The 17,322-nt window shown below is 39.1% G+C and overlaps 1 long non-coding RNA gene and 1 pseudogene across 1 annotated transcript; one reads left to right on the plus strand and one right to left on the minus strand.

Moving 5' to 3' along the window:
- The first annotated feature begins 3,351 nt into the window (after nucleotides 1-3,351).
- Nucleotides 3,352-13,173, plus strand: LOC145722748 (uncharacterized). Its single transcript, XR_014147250.1, has 3 exons — nucleotides 3,352-3,964; nucleotides 4,700-4,796; nucleotides 12,874-13,173. It is a non-coding gene; the product is annotated as an uncharacterized LOC145722748 (long non-coding RNA).
- A 2,870-nt stretch (nucleotides 13,174-16,043) lies between these two features.
- On the minus strand, nucleotides 16,044-16,534 carry LOC115944433 (small ribosomal subunit protein eS19 pseudogene; annotated as a pseudogene).
- Nucleotides 16,535-17,322: the final 788 nt, after the last annotated feature.

Here is a 17,322-nt window from a genome sequence, read left to right on the forward strand (position 1 = left end):
AGGCAACACACACATAGGAGACACCCCTAAAACACCAGGTTCTGGTGAACAGGGGACATTGCCCTGCAGGACACTACAGGGTTTCTTTTTCATAAGGTCACTACTTTCAAGATCAGGAGTTGCAGGTAACTTTCCTAACACATAGAAACAGACCAAGAGATTTAGACAAAATATGGAGACAGAAAAATATGTCCCAAATGAAAGAACAGGACAAAATCACAGCAAAAGACCTAAATGAAACAGAGATAAGTAATATGCCTGATAGGGGATTTAATATAGTAGTCATAAAGATACTCAGTGGACTTGAGAAGAGTGGAGGACCTCAGTGAGACCCTTAACAAAGAGATAGAAAGCATAAAAAAGAACCATTCAGAGATGAACTCAATAATTAAAATGAAAAATAACACTGGATAGAATAAATAGTAGACTATAGGAAGCAGGAAATGGATCAGCATCCTGGAGAACAGAGTAATGGAAAACAAATCAAGCTGAATAGAGGAGAGAAAAATAATAATAAAAAAGGAAAATAGTTTAAGCGAATTCAGTGACACTATCAAGCATAAAAACATTAGCATTAAAGGGATCCCAGAAGGAGAAGAGAGAGAAAAGGGGGCAGAAAATTTATTTGGAGAAATAAAAACTGAGAACTTTTTGAGTTTGGGGAAGGAAACAGAAACCCAGATCTAGGAGGCACAGCGAGCCCTTGACAAAATCCTGCTAAGCAAGAAGGTGTAGTATATTTTGAAAATTTTTATTAATTCAAATAAAATCAGACTTAGAGCCTCTTCCCTGCTGTGCTGGTGAGAAATTTACTCTTGGTCATCATGGGGACTCTGTCCTCTGCAAATTTCCTACCACAGTCTATGTGGTAAAGTATAACAAGGACCCCAGAAAATAGAAGGAACACTTCTTATCTTTGACTTCATCGTGATCATTGCTGATAGTATGTGGATGTTTGTTCACGTATACAGTGTTTTGTTAAAAGATCACAATTTTCTGCTTCTGTGCCACATTGGGGTTCAGCAATCTGGAGAGTGGGAATCCTGGTACTCTTTGCTACCACAGAACCATCAATTCTGAGCTCTAATTCTTTCTTGTTTGTGAGTGTAGTACTCAGTTCTCTTAACCAGACTTTTGTCTTTTTCCTCCCTTTACCGACCTTTTTTTTCCTGTTTTCAGAAGTTACACTTCTATAAGCTCTGAGCATGGTCTCACTTAGATTTTTATAGAAGACAAGAAGAGAAGTTATTTCTGAGTATCTTCTGTGAAGAGAAATAAAGCAGCCAAAGGGGATAGAAAATGTTGGAGTCTGGTATTTTATACAGAAACAGGAGGGATGTCCTTTTGTGGTAAGTGACTTTTGAGTAGAGTCCTGAATGCAATAAAGAAAAGCATTTCAAGCAGAAGTAATAATAAATATAAACTACCTAGGGATGAAGAATAGTTGGTGTTTTTGAGGAACAGTAAAGGAAAGGTCACTGTCAATGGAGTGGACAAGCAAGGGTGGGGAGGTTTAGTAGATGAAGTAGCCAGATGCCAGAGCATGAAGGACCTTGCAGTCTGGGGCAAGGACTTCAGGATTTTCCTGTGAATGAGACCATGAAGGATCACTTCTGGTTCCTTTGTCCAGAATAGACTACAGACGGGGCAAGGTAGAAGAAAGCACTGCTAAGGCACTATTGCATTCATTCAGGAGAGAGGTTATAGTAGCTTGGATGAGAGTGGTAGTGGTGAAAGTAATAAGAAATTATTGCATTTGGTACACATAGTAGAGACAGGTAAGGGATTGCATGTGTATCATGAAAGGAAAAGAGAAGTCAAAGATGATTCCATGGCTTTTTGGGTGAACAGGTTGAGTGGTGTGCAATGGGGATATTTAAAATACATTCTGATACCAGGTACAAAGTGCTCAGTGCTTAGACTTTAAAGACCTATGTCTTACGTCCTGTATTCTCAACTCTGTGTTACCTTGGTGAGGTAATTGTCTTTTTGTAGACTCAATTTCAAAAGTAGTAACCACACAGTAAATGTTAGCTACCCTCCAGAGGATGGGAACAAGGCTAAGTGGGTATAGAAAAGTCTTCTACCATAGGAAGGATGTGTGTCATTGGTGTTTGACATAATTCATCTTAGAGTACTGCTTAGCAGGAGCCTCACTGTGTCACTACCGACTGGTTTTACAAATATAGCACTTTTTGTCATTGCAGCTTTTACCATTGGGGCTGAACCCATAGGGACAGAAATTCCATTGGCTGGTTCTAACACCCTCCTGTCTTTAGCCTTGTTTTGAAATGTTGGTCCAAAGCACCAGAATACTAGATGTGGAAATTATCTGCTTAGGTATGCTAGTTGAGGTAGCTTTGACATAGTAGTTAAGAACGTGAACTTGAAAGCCATATTGTCTGGCTTTGACACTTTACTGGCTGTGTGACCTTGGGCAGGTTACTTAATCTCTCTATGCTCAGTTTCCACATTTATTGAAGAGTGAAATTAAGAGGTCCTACCCTTGTGGAACTGTTGCAAGGATTAAATGAGGTTATATAAGCAGAATATGTAGAACACTGGTAACCACCAATAAATGTTAGTTACTATTATACTAAAAGGATAGAGAAGGAGAAGTAGACCAAGGGCAGAATCTGGGCAAACATAGCAACATAAGAAAAAAGCAGATGCTTTTTACTTTTTATGTTTTATGTTTCTAAAACAGTAATGGCTGTAGTTACCTTTAATAGAATGATGAGTATGTGCCAGTCACATTACATCTATTATTTAATCTTCATCCTATGCTAAGCACATTGCGGAATAAAAAACAACTTCAAAAGGCAAATCAACTTGCTCAAAGCATCACAGCTAGTAAATGGAAAAGCTATTTTACTCCAGAGTTACAACAATATATACCTATATTATATTTCTTTTTTGAGGCAAGATGTGATAAATATCATATGAATTGTTTGGAAGTAGAGGTGGCCTTAAAGATCATGATAGGTAGATATATCATTTTACTAATGAAGAGATTTGTCCTTCAAAAAGTAAATATTAGGGGTGGCTGGGTGGCTTAGTCAGTTGGGCATCTGCCTTTGGCTCAGGTCATGATCCAGGGTCCTGGGATTGAGCCTTGTGTCAGGCTCCCTGCTCAGCAGAGAGTCTGCTTCTCCCTCTCCCTCTGCCCCTCCCCCTGTTCATGCTCCTCCCTCCCCTCAAATAAATAAATAAAATCTTAAAAAAAAAAAAAACCCGAAAAACAAAAAGTAAATGTTGTATGTCTCCTGAGTCTGAATATATAGCTTTTTTGTTATGTGCTCACTCATGCATATTCTTGCTTATGCTCCCAGAGGGATCTATAACTTTCCAGGACATGCTCCTCTCTCTTTGACCTCAGGGACCATATTTAAATAGAGACAACTGAGTTGTGAAATCTAAAATTATGCCTCGTCTGTGGTAGCTTATTTTTCTTGTTGAGTTCTGTCGTTTTTGATGTCATTTTTGACCAGTTAATTGTTTGTTTGAACTTGGCTTTGTTATAAATTGTGTGCTCAGCTTTGATCACTTCTTTTCTGGACTGAACTGTTTAGTTCCAAAATTCATAGTTTGCTTAACTTGTGATTCTTAGCAGATCATCCTGGTGTTAATATACTTCTTTACTGATGTCTGGTTCCTTTCCAACTCATTGCTCTACTCTACTGCTTGGTTGTCTATGAGCATATAATAAAATAGGTTCCTTAAGCTATTATACTGCAAGTCAATTACTTTGGTTTGTGTTGGGTGTGTTTGCACATGTTTGTGCATTTGTATTAGTCTCCTCATATTAGTCAGTTTTTTCTTTTTTAACTGTAGTGGTCCAGTGAATGTTATTAAATGCCTTGCAGATGCTGACGTCTGGGATCATGAAACTCCACGTCCATGATAGTGATGGCCTGGTTTGGTTTCCTGGGCTGCACATGGGCTGAGATCTTCACATCTGTTGGTATGGCCCAGGGAAGGTAGTATTCTCCACAAATGATTCTTAGTTCCCAGCTCGGGAATTAGCCTGCTTGTTTTCTATCAGGGTGGAAAAATCTTACCAATAAGTTTACTTGCAACTAGAACACAGTGAGAAAGGAGTTTTCAGACATTAATACTTTTCCTTGTAGAGGCCATTAAGGGCCTGAACCTCAACAGACCAAAGGTTTTTTTCTGGGAAACAGGTGTTTGTGGTGTATTTTCTTCTTGTGGGGTGTAGATATTGTCAGGGCCTTTGGGAATGTTCAAACACTTCTTGTGGAACGTCATTGATTGTGGGCAGAGTACATTTTATGGCCTGAAAGTCCTTTCTGCTGTTTTTCTTCATCACCTCAAACTTCAGAGTTTATTCCTCTGTGTTTAAATGGTTTTCTCCCCCATGGTTTCCAAGCTTACAAGACAAGATTACCCATAGGGTAAAAGGATGAAATAAAGGTCCCTCCCTAATGACAGAGATCACTGATTGGCTACAGTTGTTAATATCCCTGTGGGAGTTCCTATATCTCTTTTCTTGGAGCTGAAGGATAGAACAATGGGACTATGAGATCTCCTTAACCAGTGAGACCCAGTGATTGAGAAAAAGCTGACTCTCTCCTGGCTCAGGGGACCTGCCTCTTTCATTGGCACTTTTGTCCCAGTGAAGTAAGCTGGGAAGTCATCTGTTCAGTTCTGACTGGCCCTTTCTTCTGTCCTCTTGCAGGGCACATGGCTGGCTTAGTTTCTGTGGAAGAACAACTGGTCCAGCCCCTGAAAGAATATATCCTTTTGGATGAAGCCAAACTATCTATAATGATAAGGTAAAGGTAATCTGTTATTCCTACAGTTTGCCTAGGACTCTGCCCTTCTCTGTTTCCAGACATGAACATGGTCCTCTAGGTTGCTCTAGTAGAAGTAAAGGCAAATCTCTGAAGGGACGTACTTTAAATCCAGACCACAGAGGCCCTCCTGAAGATGTTCACAATTCTAAATTACAAAAACAAATCACTGTAACTGTTAGCAGAAACAATAGAAAGCAAAATTAATATTAGAGCCCCAAGAACTGTTGACACTTATTTTTATTTTTTATTTTTTTAGAGAGAGAGCACACATGGGGGTGGGTGGTGAGGTAGGGGCAGAGGGGCAGAGGGAGAGGAAGAGAGAGAATTTTAAGCAGGCTCCATGACCAGCACAGAACCCGATGTGGGGCTCAATCTCAGGACCCTGAGATCATGACCTGAGCAGAAATCAAGAGTTGTGGGTGCCTGGGTGGCTCAGATGGTTAAGCGTCTGCCTTCGGCTCAGGTCATGATCTCAGGGTTCTGGGATTGAGTCCCACATCGGGCTCCCTGCTCCTTGGGAGCCTGCTTCTCCCTCTGCCTCTCTCTCTCTGTGTCTCTCATGAATAAATAAAAATTAAAAAAAAAAAAATCAAGAGTTGGGACACTTAACTGAATGAGCCACCCAGGTGCCTCAAGAACTGTAGACACTTAAAAGATGAGTATTTATTTATTTATTTTTAAAGATTTTATTTATTTATTTGACAGAGAGACACAGCGAGAGACGGAACACAAGCAGGGGGAGTGGGAGAGGGAGAAGTAGGCTCCCTGCTGAGCAGGGAGCTGATGCGGGGCATGATCCCAGGAACCTGGGATCATGACCTGAGCTGAAGGCAGACGCTTAACGACTGAGCCACCCAGGTACCCCAAGACGAGTAGTTTTTAAATAATTAAACACATAAAAGAGAAATAGAAGACATAGGAAAACAACGCAATTCGATTGTTAAAGCAATAGGGCACCTAGGAGCGCAGTCCACTGAACATCTGAATCTTGGTTTCGGCCTAGGTCATGAGCTCAGGGCTGTGAGATCATCAATCCTTGCATGGGGTTCCTTGCTCAGTGCGGAGTCAGCTTCAGATTCTCGCTCTCTCTGCCCTCTCCCCGCTCCCCCCACCACCGCACGCTCTCTCTCTCAAATAAATATATCTTTAAAAAAAACGGGGCACTTTGTTGGCTCAGTCGGTTAAACAACCGACTCTTGATTTTGGCTCAGGTCATGACCTCGGGGTCTTGGGATCGAGCCTCTTTCAGTCTCCGCACTCAGCAGGGGGTCTGCTTGAGGATTCTCTCTCTCTGTCTCCCCCCCCCATCCCTTCCCCCACTCTGTCTCCCTCTCAAATAAATAAAGAAATCCTAAAAAAAAAAAAAAAAGCACCACACAGGCCCCACGGCCCCAAATGGGGTCACTTAGGCTGAGTCCCCAAACCAGGGCTTAATACATAATGTCACTGCAGTTTTAACCACCCCCAGAAGCATAGTTTTTAAGATTTTATTTATTGGGGCACCTGGGTGGCTCAGTTGGTTAAGCGACTGCCTTCGGCTCAGGTCATGATCCCAGGGTCCTGGGATCGAGCCCCGCATCAGGCTCCCTGCTCCACGGGAAGCCTGCTTCTCCCTCTCCCACTCCCCCTGCTTGTGTTCCCTCTCTCGCTGTGTCTCTCTCTGTCAAATAAATAAATAAAATCTTAAAAAAAAGGATTTTATTTATTAATAGATTTTATTTATTTACTTTGAGAGAGAGACAGTATGTGCGTGCGCATGAGCAGGGGGAGGGGCAGAGGGAGGAGAGAGAGAATCTCAAGTCGACTTGTCACTAAACTTGGAGTCGGATGAAGGACTCAGTCCCATGACCCTAAAATCATGACCTAAGCTGAAATTAAGAGTCAGTTGCTCAACAACTGAGCCAACCAGGTGCCCGTAAAGATTTTTATTTTTTAAGTAATCTCTATACCCAACATGGGACTTGAACTCATGACCCTGAGATCAAGAATTGCATGCTCAGTGTGCCTGGGTGGCTCAGTCATTAAGTGTCTGCCTTCGGCTCAGGTCATGATCCCAGTGTCCTGGGATCGAGCCCCGCATTGGGCTCCCTGCTCTGCGGGAAGCCTGCTTCTCCCTCTCCCACTCCCTCTGCTTGTGTTCCCTCTCTCGCTGCGTCTCTCTCTGTCAAATAAATAAATAAAATCTTAAAAAAAAATTGAAATATTCATATAATTAGCTAATGAGTCAGTAATGATACCATCATAGAAATTAGAAAATATTTAGAGTGAAATGAATATAATAAAAATACTATATATCAAACGTTGAGATGCATCTAGATTGTCTTAGAATGACATTTACATCCTTAAATTCCTAAATTACAAAGGAAGAAAACTAGAATGAACTAAGTTTTGTTAAGTAGAGGAAAATTTGCATTGTATTTTAAGGTTCAAATGCTGTAATCACTTTATTTTTTAATTATAAAGTTGGTTTTACAAGGATTAATGTCCTCTTTATGTTTTGAATTTTATTTATTTATTTTTTTAAAGATTTTATTTATTTATTTGACATAGAGACACAGCGAGAGAGGGAACACAAGCAGGGGGAGTGGGAGAGGGAGAAGCAGGCTTCCCGCTGAGCAGGGAGACCAATGCGGGGCTCGATCCCAGGACCCTGGGATCATGACCTGAGCCGAAGGCAGACGCTTAACCGACTGTGCCACTCAGGCGTCCCTTTATGTTTTAAATTTTTTTAAAAATATTTATTTATTTATTTTAGAAAAAGAGAGAGCGCCAGCAGGAAGAGGGGCAGAGGGAGAGGAAGAGGGGCAGAGGAAGAGGAAGAGGGAGAGAGGAAATTCTCAAGCAGACTCCCGGCTGAGCGTGGAGCCTCATGTGGTACTCCGATTTCACAACCCTGAGATCATGACCTGAGCCGAAATCAAGAGTCAGGTGCTTAACTGACTGAGCCACCCAGGAGCCCCTATGGTTTGAATGTTTAAAATAATTTTTATTTTTATTATCAGAAAGAAAACCAATCTCTTATGTCAAACGCAGTTTACATCTTTAATGAGCATACACCTTTTCTATACAATTATTTTTTAAAATCTTCCTTTGCGGGGCGCCTGGGTGGCTCAGTCGTTAAGTGTCTGCCTTTGGCTCAGGTCATGATCCCAAGGTCCTGGGATCAAGCCCCGCATTGGGCTCCCTGCTCTGTGGGAAGCCTGCTTCTCCCTCTCCCACTCCCCCTGCTTGTGTTCCCTCTCTCGCTGTGTCTCTGTCAAATAAATAAATAAAATCTTTAATGACAACAAAAAAAACTTCCTTTGCTATAGCAAACACGTGTAGACTCAAAGTTATAAATTAAATATATTTTGGAATTATAACAAGCATTTCATCATGACTTAGAACCTTGATTACATATAATGACAAGATAAAGAATAAAGATAAGGGGACCTGGGTGGCTCAGTCAATTAAGCGTCCAACTCTTGTTTTCAGTTCAGGTCATGAACTCATGGTCGTGAGATCAAACCCCACATGGGGCTCTGTGCTGGGCAGGGAGTCTGCTTAAGATTCTCTCTCTCCCTGGGGCCCCTGGGTGGCTCAGTCGTTAAGCGTCTGCCTTCGGCTCAGGTCATGATCCCAGAGTCCTGGGATCAAGCCCCACATCAGGCTCCCTGCTCGGCGGGAGGCCTGCTTCTCCCTCTCCCACTCCCCCTGCTTGTGTTCCCTCTCTCGCTTTGTCTCTCTCTGTCAAATAAATAAATAAAATCTTTAAAAAAAAAAAAAAAGATTCTCTCTCTCCCTCTCCCTATGCTCCTGCCCCATCCCTGCTCACACTTTGCTCTCTCTCTCTCTCTAAAAAAAAAAAAAAAATAAGGATAGATATAAATTAAACTTTGTAAGAATAGATAATAAAGATTTGGAGACCTTTTCCTTATTGATCTAATTAATTGTAATCACAATATGATTTGTCTTTTCAAAATATCTGTAAGAGTCTTCTTTGCTTTCAGAGTTCTTTCATGCTGTTAACTGAGGCTTGCCAACAGCCCCTGAGTTCATTTATATTTTTGTAGACACATTGAGTTAGCAATTGTGGGACTTACAGTTTTCTATTTCTACAGTGTCTAAATCAAAGAGTTAGAAAAATAACAACAGAGAAAACCCTCAAGAAAGTAGAAGAAAGGAAACAATTAAGATAAAGCAGAAATTAATGAAGTGCGGCGGGGGGAGGGGGGTGGTTACAATTTAGAGAATCCTCAAAACCAGAAGCTAGTAATGTTTGTAAACATTAACAAAATAACTAATCATCTGGCTGAGTTGGTCAAGAAAAAAGAAGAAATACAAATAAGCATTATTAAAAGGAAAAATTGAGACGTAACTATACATATAATGAATTTAAAAATGAACATCCTGATTCAAAAATGGTCAAAGGACTTGAATAGACATTTAGGCAAAGATATGCAAATGGCCAACAAACTTATGAAAATATGCCCAGTATGCCCTAATCATTACAGAAATGCAAATTGAAACCATAGTGAGATACTACCTCACATGCATTAGGATGGCTGCTATTAAAAAACAAACAGAAACAAAAAACTATAAAACAATCAGAAAATAACAAACATTTGCAAGGATGTGAGGAAATTGGAACCTGTGTGCTCTGTTGGTAGGAATGTAAAATGGTGTAGTGCCCATGGAAAACAGTATGGCAGTTCCTCAGAAAATTAAAAATAGAATTCCTATGTGATCTAACAATTCCAAAGAACTATAGGCAGAGTCTTACAGACTTATTTGTATACCCACGTTCCCTAGCAGTATTATTTCACAGTAGTCAGAAAGTGGAAAGAATCCAAGTGTCCATTGGCAGATGAGTGGATAAAACACAATATGGTATTCACTACAGTGGTATGTTTTTTAGCCTTAAAGAGGAAGGAAATTATATGTGGTACATGCTATGATGTGGATGAACCTTGAGGACATTATGCTAAGTAAAATAACCCAGTCATAAAAAGATTTATGTTCCATGATTCCACTTATATGAGGTATATAGAATAATCAGATTCATAAATACAGAAAGTTGAATGGTATTTTCCAGGGGCCAGCAGGAGAGAGGGAAATGGGGAATTGTTGTTCAATGGATAATAGAGTTTCATTTTTAAAATAAGATGTAAAAAATGTGCAAAGATTGTTTGCACATCAGTGTGAACAGAGGTAACTCTACTGATCTGTACACTTAAAAATGGTTAAAATGGTAAGCTTTATATGTATTTTATCATAACTAAAATTTTTTTATTAATAACGGATTTTATGCTAATTATATGCTATAATTACATCTAGCATATAATTATATGCTGATAATTTTGAAAAGTTAAATGAAATAAAATAGCTTAGAAAAATATAAATTACCAAATCTGAAAACATGAATAGACGTATAATTATTAAAGATGTAATTCAAAAATTTAGTTCTGCCTAAAAATGATAGTAATTACTGTTACTTTGGTTCCTACGATCTGCCCTGATTGGCTTCAGCCCTTCTCATCTTTTCCAGTGAGAGTGTGAGGGAAGAGTTGCTAGGGCAGGTTGGAGGCTATGGCCCTTCTTTATGTGGCCCCTAGCCACTTGGAGCTTTAAATCCTGCTGCTCCCCTACACACACCCTCTACTTTAGCCAGTCTAATCTCATCAGTCTTTCCCCAGTAGTTTCTGTTTTGAAATTGTCTTTGTATAGCTTCTGCCTAGAAACCTTTGTTTGCACTTGTATTTCCAGTTGTGGTCTATTTTTAGAGTCTGTGTAAAATCTAGGCTGCTCAAAGGCTTGATAAGACTTAGAAAGCTGTCCCACTTGCCTAGCCCTAGCCCTTGATTGTTCATGCTCAAAAAATGTGAACTTGACATTTCACATGCTTACTTCGCTGTTGCTCATTTTGCCCAGTCCTATTTTGGACTTTCCCCATTGTTAACTGTTCCATATATTCTCCCTGGTGTGATGGGTGGTACCTGGACAGTTAGGGCATGAATCCAGGGTTTTTGAGGTTGGGGGGGAAGGGGACAGTTACTTTACTAAGAATGCTCACCTCTTCAGCTGGCTGCATAGGACTCCAGTGCAGGCTCTGTGTCTCCTTGCTGCTTCTCTAGGGTCTGATCACAACTCAATTCACAGCACTCTCCCTGGTCAGCTGCCTGACCTGTTAAGACTCCTGGATAGTTTCCTCAAAGTCCTTGAGAAATTTATTGTTTCTCAAATAAGTTTGACTGAGAAGTAATTTTGGAACAATGACAATGGTTTCATCACTGCCTGCCCCATTTATTCATGTTCTTAACATTCAGCAAATATTTAGGAATTACTTTTCATGTGTTAGACACTGGTTTTTGGAGCTAGGCTAGAGCAGTAAAAAACAACCAGTAAACAGATAAACAGATGTAAAAACCATGCATTCACCTTGCAAACAAAATTAAGGCTATATAGAAATATTTTTAAAGTAGCTAGAGATACTTTTGGTAAAGGTAATAACTTTTTTTTTTTTAAAGATTCTATTTATTTGAGAGAGAGAGCAAGCATGAGGAGTGGGAGGGGTAGAGGGAGAGGGAGAAGCAGATTCCCCCCTGAGCAGGGAGCCCAACACGGGTCTTGATCCCAGAACCTCGAGATCATGACTTGAGCCGAAGGCAGACACTTATCTGACTAAGCCACCCAGATGCCCCAGAAGGTAATAACTTAAATAGGAAAATGTAATGTCACATGTGAAAAATCCCAAGTTCAGGCAGTTTTAGGGCTGGTTGATCGAGAGGCTCAACAATATTATGAACTCAGGTTGTTTTTATCTTCTTTCTGCTGCTGTTAACATATCTGCTTCTCTTCAGATTAACTCTCTTCAACCAAAATGTCTTTAATAGTTTTAGGTGTCCTGTTAGACATAGCACAATATATAGCCAAAGAGCCATCTCTTACTTTTATTGGTAACATTGAAAAAATCTTTACTGATATCTCTCAGTAAGCTTATGTCTAGCCTAAATTGCATTACATGACCATTCTGAAGCAAGTCACTGGCAAGGCGGGGGCAGAACCACCTTGATTAGCTTAGAGCCTTAGAGTATTCAGTACATGGACAGTGAATGGCTCTAGCTCTCCTTGAAGCAAATTGCTGTGTTTCCATGTTTTCACAGGAAGCTGGAAGGGGATTACCAGCATGGGAGCAGGGTTGGCAGCAACATGATAGATGTAGGAATAAAGACAGTAAAAAGCATTCATAATCTACCCAGTGGAGATAATCATGATGTCTGTGTACAGACTTTTTTTTTTTTGCATACACTGACACAAAATATATATATATTTCTTTTAACCAGATTTAGTTAAATAAGTTTTAACCAAAATTGGGTCATAATAATGCCTTGGTAGCTAATGCTATTCTGTTAGTGAATACAGATTTCTTTATCATTTTAATGGGTGCTATTTTTTTATTATGTAGCTGTGTCATAATTTAATAAATTTCCTTTCCTTGAACATTTTAAATACATGGAAAATGCTTTAGTGAACAATTTGTTAAAACATCTTTGCATGCTTTCTGATTTTTTTTCTGGGGGCTAAGTCATAGGAATAAAATTGCCAAATTCTAGACTAGCAGGATTCCTTCAGAAAGATTATATCTAGCTGACTGGGTGTGGATGTACTTATCTTCTTTCCCAACTTACTCAACTAGATCTTGCTGACGTGTTTGCTGATCTGTGAGGCAATTATAGCTTAGTGATTAAAAGCATTGGTTTTGGGGTTACACCTACCTGAGCTTATACCCTAACTCTATTTACCAATTGCATGACTTCGGGAAGTCATGTAACTTAACTTCTCTGAGCTGGTTTTATCTGTATAATTGGAGGTGGGGGAGGTGTTCATATTTGATAAGTATTGATAGTTGGGAAGATTAATGGTCATAATGTTTTTAATTCCTTATTCTAGGCCCTGATACATAATAAAGTCACAATATTTGAGATGTGCTTTTAAAATTTATTATAAAATAAAATCTCTTAATTTTGAATTAATTATTATTATTTTCTCATTTTTTTTCCCTCAACAAATCCCATAGCTGGGCTGAGAAAAGAGATGCACTGAACCTTGTAATACCTAAAGACAAGGAAGACTTGGGAAAGTTAGTGGATGTATACAAGGTGCTGAAGCATCTAAATCAAGATGGGTCATTAGCAGAGAGCTTTGTCTTCCAGGACCCATCCATTGGTGAACTGAGCTGTGTGTGTCTGCGTGTGTGCACATCTGTGCATGTGCACACTTGGGTGTACACATGTGTACATGAGCTTTCCCTTATATTTCTGAACCTCTTTCTGAGCTTGTGAGGGTATTTAAGAATGTATTCCTTGAAACCTTATTAGATCTCACAAATAAAACCATCAAAACCTGGAGAATTTTTTAGAGACTGATATTTGATGTATTTTAATTTCTTTAATGTTCCTTGGTCTCTTTAAGCTTCCTATTTTTTCTTGTACCAGCTTTTGTCATTTTGTATTTTCTAGTTTTTGAAATTTATTAGCCTGTACCTATTCCTATATTTATTTCTTTATGATATTAAATATTGTTAGTATTATTGATTATTTTAATTCTTTTTAAAAAATGTTATTGATTTTGAGAGAGAGAGTGCACGCATGAGTGAGGGGAGGGGCAGAGGCAGAGGGAGAGAGAATCTCAAGCAGACACCACACTGAGCCACCTGCCCTTTGTAGGAGCCCTATGTAGGACTCGATCTCACAACTATGAGATCATGACATGAGCCAAAATCAAGAGTCAGACACTTAACTGACAGAGCCACATAGGCGCCCCTGATTATTTTCATTCTTAATTCACTGCTGATTTATATATTTTTTTCTTGGCTATCTTGACTATTTAAAAAAACATTCTTAAAGAATCAGCTCTTGGTTTTAGTTTTTTCTGTTCTTTATTTTATTGTGGTAAAATATACATAACATAATATTTATCGTTTTAACCATTTGTGAATGTATAATGCAGAGGCATTAAATACACTCACAAGATAGTGGTGTTTCCATTACCACTCTCTATTCCAAAACTTTTTAAAAAATCATCTTCAGCATAAACTATATAACAATTAAACAGGGGCAGGTGGCTCAGTCGGTTAAGCATCTGCCTTCGGCTCAGGTCATGATCCCAGGGTCCTAGGATTGAGCCCTGCATGGGGCTCCTTGCTCAGCGGGGAGTCTGCTTCTCCCTTTCCTTCTGTGCTCTCTCTCTCTCAAGTAAACAAAATCTTTAAAAAAGATGGTAAGGGTGGTAAATTTTATGTTATATGTATTTTACTACAACTAAAAATTAAAAAAAAAATATATGTAACTGGCCTAAGGATACACACATAAACGAATGGAATAGTACAGAAAGCCCAGAAATAAAACTTTGCATATATGGTCAATTGATTTTCAACAAGAAAGCTATGATTGTTCAATGAAGAAAGGATAATCTTAAGATTGAATGCTGTTGGGCGCCTGCTGGCTCAGTCAGTGGAGTGTGCGACTCTTGATCTTTTCTAAGTCAAGGGTCCAATTTCATTCTTTTGCATGGGATATCCAGTTTTCCCTGCGGCATACATTTTTTAAAAAATTTATTTTAAAGAAATCTCTACACCCAATATGGGACTCAAACTCACAATCCTGAGATCAAAAGTCACACACTCCACTGTCTGAGCCAGCAGGCGCCCCAACAGCATTCATTCTTAAGATTATCCTAATATATATCCTAATATATTCTATATTAATATAGGATTAATATAGGATTAATAAAATGGCATCCCTATGGCCATTTGTATATCTTCTTTGGACAAATGTCTGTTCAAGTCCTTTGCCCATCTTTTATTATGTTGTTTGCTTTGTTGTTGTTGAGTTCCAGGAATTCTTATATTACTCTTCTACTTTAGGTCTCTATGAATTTGACTACTCTAGGTAACATATATGTGGAAATTGCAGTATTAGCTTTTTTGTGAGTGACTTACTTCAATTAGCAGTTGTCCTCAAGGTTCATCTGTGTTGTAGCATGTTCAGAATTTACTTCCTTTTAAGGCTGAGTAATATTCCACTGGATATGTATACCACATTGTTTTTATCCACTCATCTGTCAATGGACATTTGGATTGCTTCCACATTTTGTCTGTTATGAATAATGCTATTATGAATATAAGTGTAGAATAAGTCTTTGAGACTCTGCCTCCAATTCTTCTGGGTATATATACCCAAAATTGGATTTGCTGGATCATTTAGTAATTCCCTTTTTAATTTTTGAGAACTGCTATTCTCTTTTTCATGTTTTACATTCCCTCCAACATGCATAACAGTTTCAGTTTTACCAAATCCTTTTTATTTTTTTTAAAGGTTTATTGATTTATTTGAGAGAGAGAAAGAGAGTGTGCGCTCATGTGTGAGTGGGGTGTTGGGGGCGGGAGTTGGGGAGGGGCAAAGGGAGAGGGAGAGAATCTCAAGCCCACTCCCTGCTGAGCTCGTGGAGCTGACATGGTACTTGATCTCATGATCCTGAGGTCATGACCTGAGCTGAAATCAAGAGTCCCATGCTCAACTGACTAAGGCGCCCCAACACTAGTTATTTTTTGTTTTTGTCTTTGATAACAGCCATCCTAGTAGATATGAGGTGGTATCTCCTTGTGGTTTTGAATTGCATTTCCCTAATGATTAGTGTTGTTCGGCACCTTTTCATGTGCTTATTGGATATTTGTCTATCTTCTTTGGGGAAATGTCTTTTCAAGTGCTTTGCCCATTTTTTGATCAGTTTTTTGTTAATGTTGGTCAGTCATATTGTTTTAATTACGGTAGTAGCTTTGTAGTATGTTTTCAAGGCAGTAAGTGTAAATACTCCAACTCTATTCTTCTTTTCAAGATTGTTTCGGCTATTCATGATCCCTTGCAATTTTAGAGGAATCTGAGGTTCAGCTTTTCCATTTCTGCAAAAAAGATTTTAGGAATTTTGATAGATTGTATTGAATCTTTAGATTATTTTGGGTAGTATTGACATATGAACAAGAAGTCTTCCTATCCATCAACATGGGATGTCTTTCCATTTATTTAGGTCCCTTTTATATTTCTTTACACAGTGCTTTATAGTTTTTAGTATACAAGTCTTTCACCTCCTTGGTTAGATTTATTCTTAAGTTTTTAATTCTTTTAGATGCTATCATAAAGGAATTGCTTTCTTTTTTTTTTCAGGATTACAAATGAGGCAATTTATTAACCCTGCATTTGTTCTAATGCTTCTTATTGGCAGCTGCCATCTGTCGGGTGATTCTGTCCAGATCTCTCTGTCCCTGAGGTGTCAGTTTGCGGTCCCCATCTTGGTCCTTTTCCACCATTTTCAGCCCCTCTAGGGCATGGAGGACCTTGCGGGCCACGCTCTCGGAGTCTACTGAAGTGGCTGGGCATGACTGCGTTTCTCTGATATCCCGGGTAGATCTTGGTCAAGGAGCAGACCCCAGTGCCACCCCGGAGGTACAGATGCCATGCTGTGAACAGTTTGGGTGTAGACCAGTTCTCATCATAGGGAGCAAGCTCTTTATGCTTGGCCAGAGCTCTGACGAACTCCTGCTGGTTCATGTCTTTGGCAGGAACCCCAGGCATCGTGCGGCCTCCACCAGCCAGGGGAAAGGGGGGTGGAATTGCATTCTTAATATACTTTTCAGATTGTTCCTTGGTGGTATTTGGAAACGCAATAGCTTTTTATGTGTTTATCTTGTACCCAACAACTTTGCTGCTAGTTTATTAGCATGACTAGTTTTCTTGCATATTTTTTTAGGATCTGTATAGGATCATGTCATCTGTGAGTAGAGATTGTTTTACTTCTTCCTTTCCAATTTAGATGCATTTTACTTCTTTTAGTTGTCTAATGGCTGTGGCTAGAACTTCCAGTACGGTGTTGAATAGTAGTGGTGAAAGTGGGTGTACTTCTCTTGTTTTGGATCTTAAGGGAAAAGCTTTCAGTCTTTCACCAATAAATATGATGTTAGCTTTGGGTTTTCCCCAAATACCCTTTATGGTGTTAAGGAATTTTCCCTGTATTCTTAGTTTTATGAGAGGGGTTTTTTTTTTTAAATAATAAAAGGGTGCTGGATTATGTTTAATGATTTTTCTGCATCATTTGAAATGATCATGTGTTTCTTCCCCTTTGTTGTATTAATGTGATATATTGTAATGATCAGCTTTCTTGTGGTAAGCCACCATTGCATTTATGGAATAAATAACACTTTAATGTGAATAATCTTTTTAACATGCTGTTGGATTTGATTTGCCAATATTTTGTTGAAGATTTTGTATCTGTATTCATAAGAGATATTGGTCTTTAATTTTCTTCTTGGAAGGTCTTTATCTAGCTTTGGTATCAGGGTAAAGCTTGCTTCATAGAATGAGTTAGAAGTGTTCCCTTCTCTTCAATTTTTTGGAAGAGTTTAAGGGGGATTGGTATTCATTCTTCCTTCAATATTTGGTGAGATTCACCAGTGAAGCTTTTTGGTCTAGGA

Source organism: Leptonychotes weddellii, chromosome 7 (genome assembly GCF_054177405.1).
Source record: "Leptonychotes weddellii isolate Sample4059 chromosome 7, ASM5417740v2, whole genome shotgun sequence".
NCBI classification, from domain to species: domain Eukaryota; kingdom Metazoa; phylum Chordata; class Mammalia; order Carnivora; family Phocidae; genus Leptonychotes; species Leptonychotes weddellii.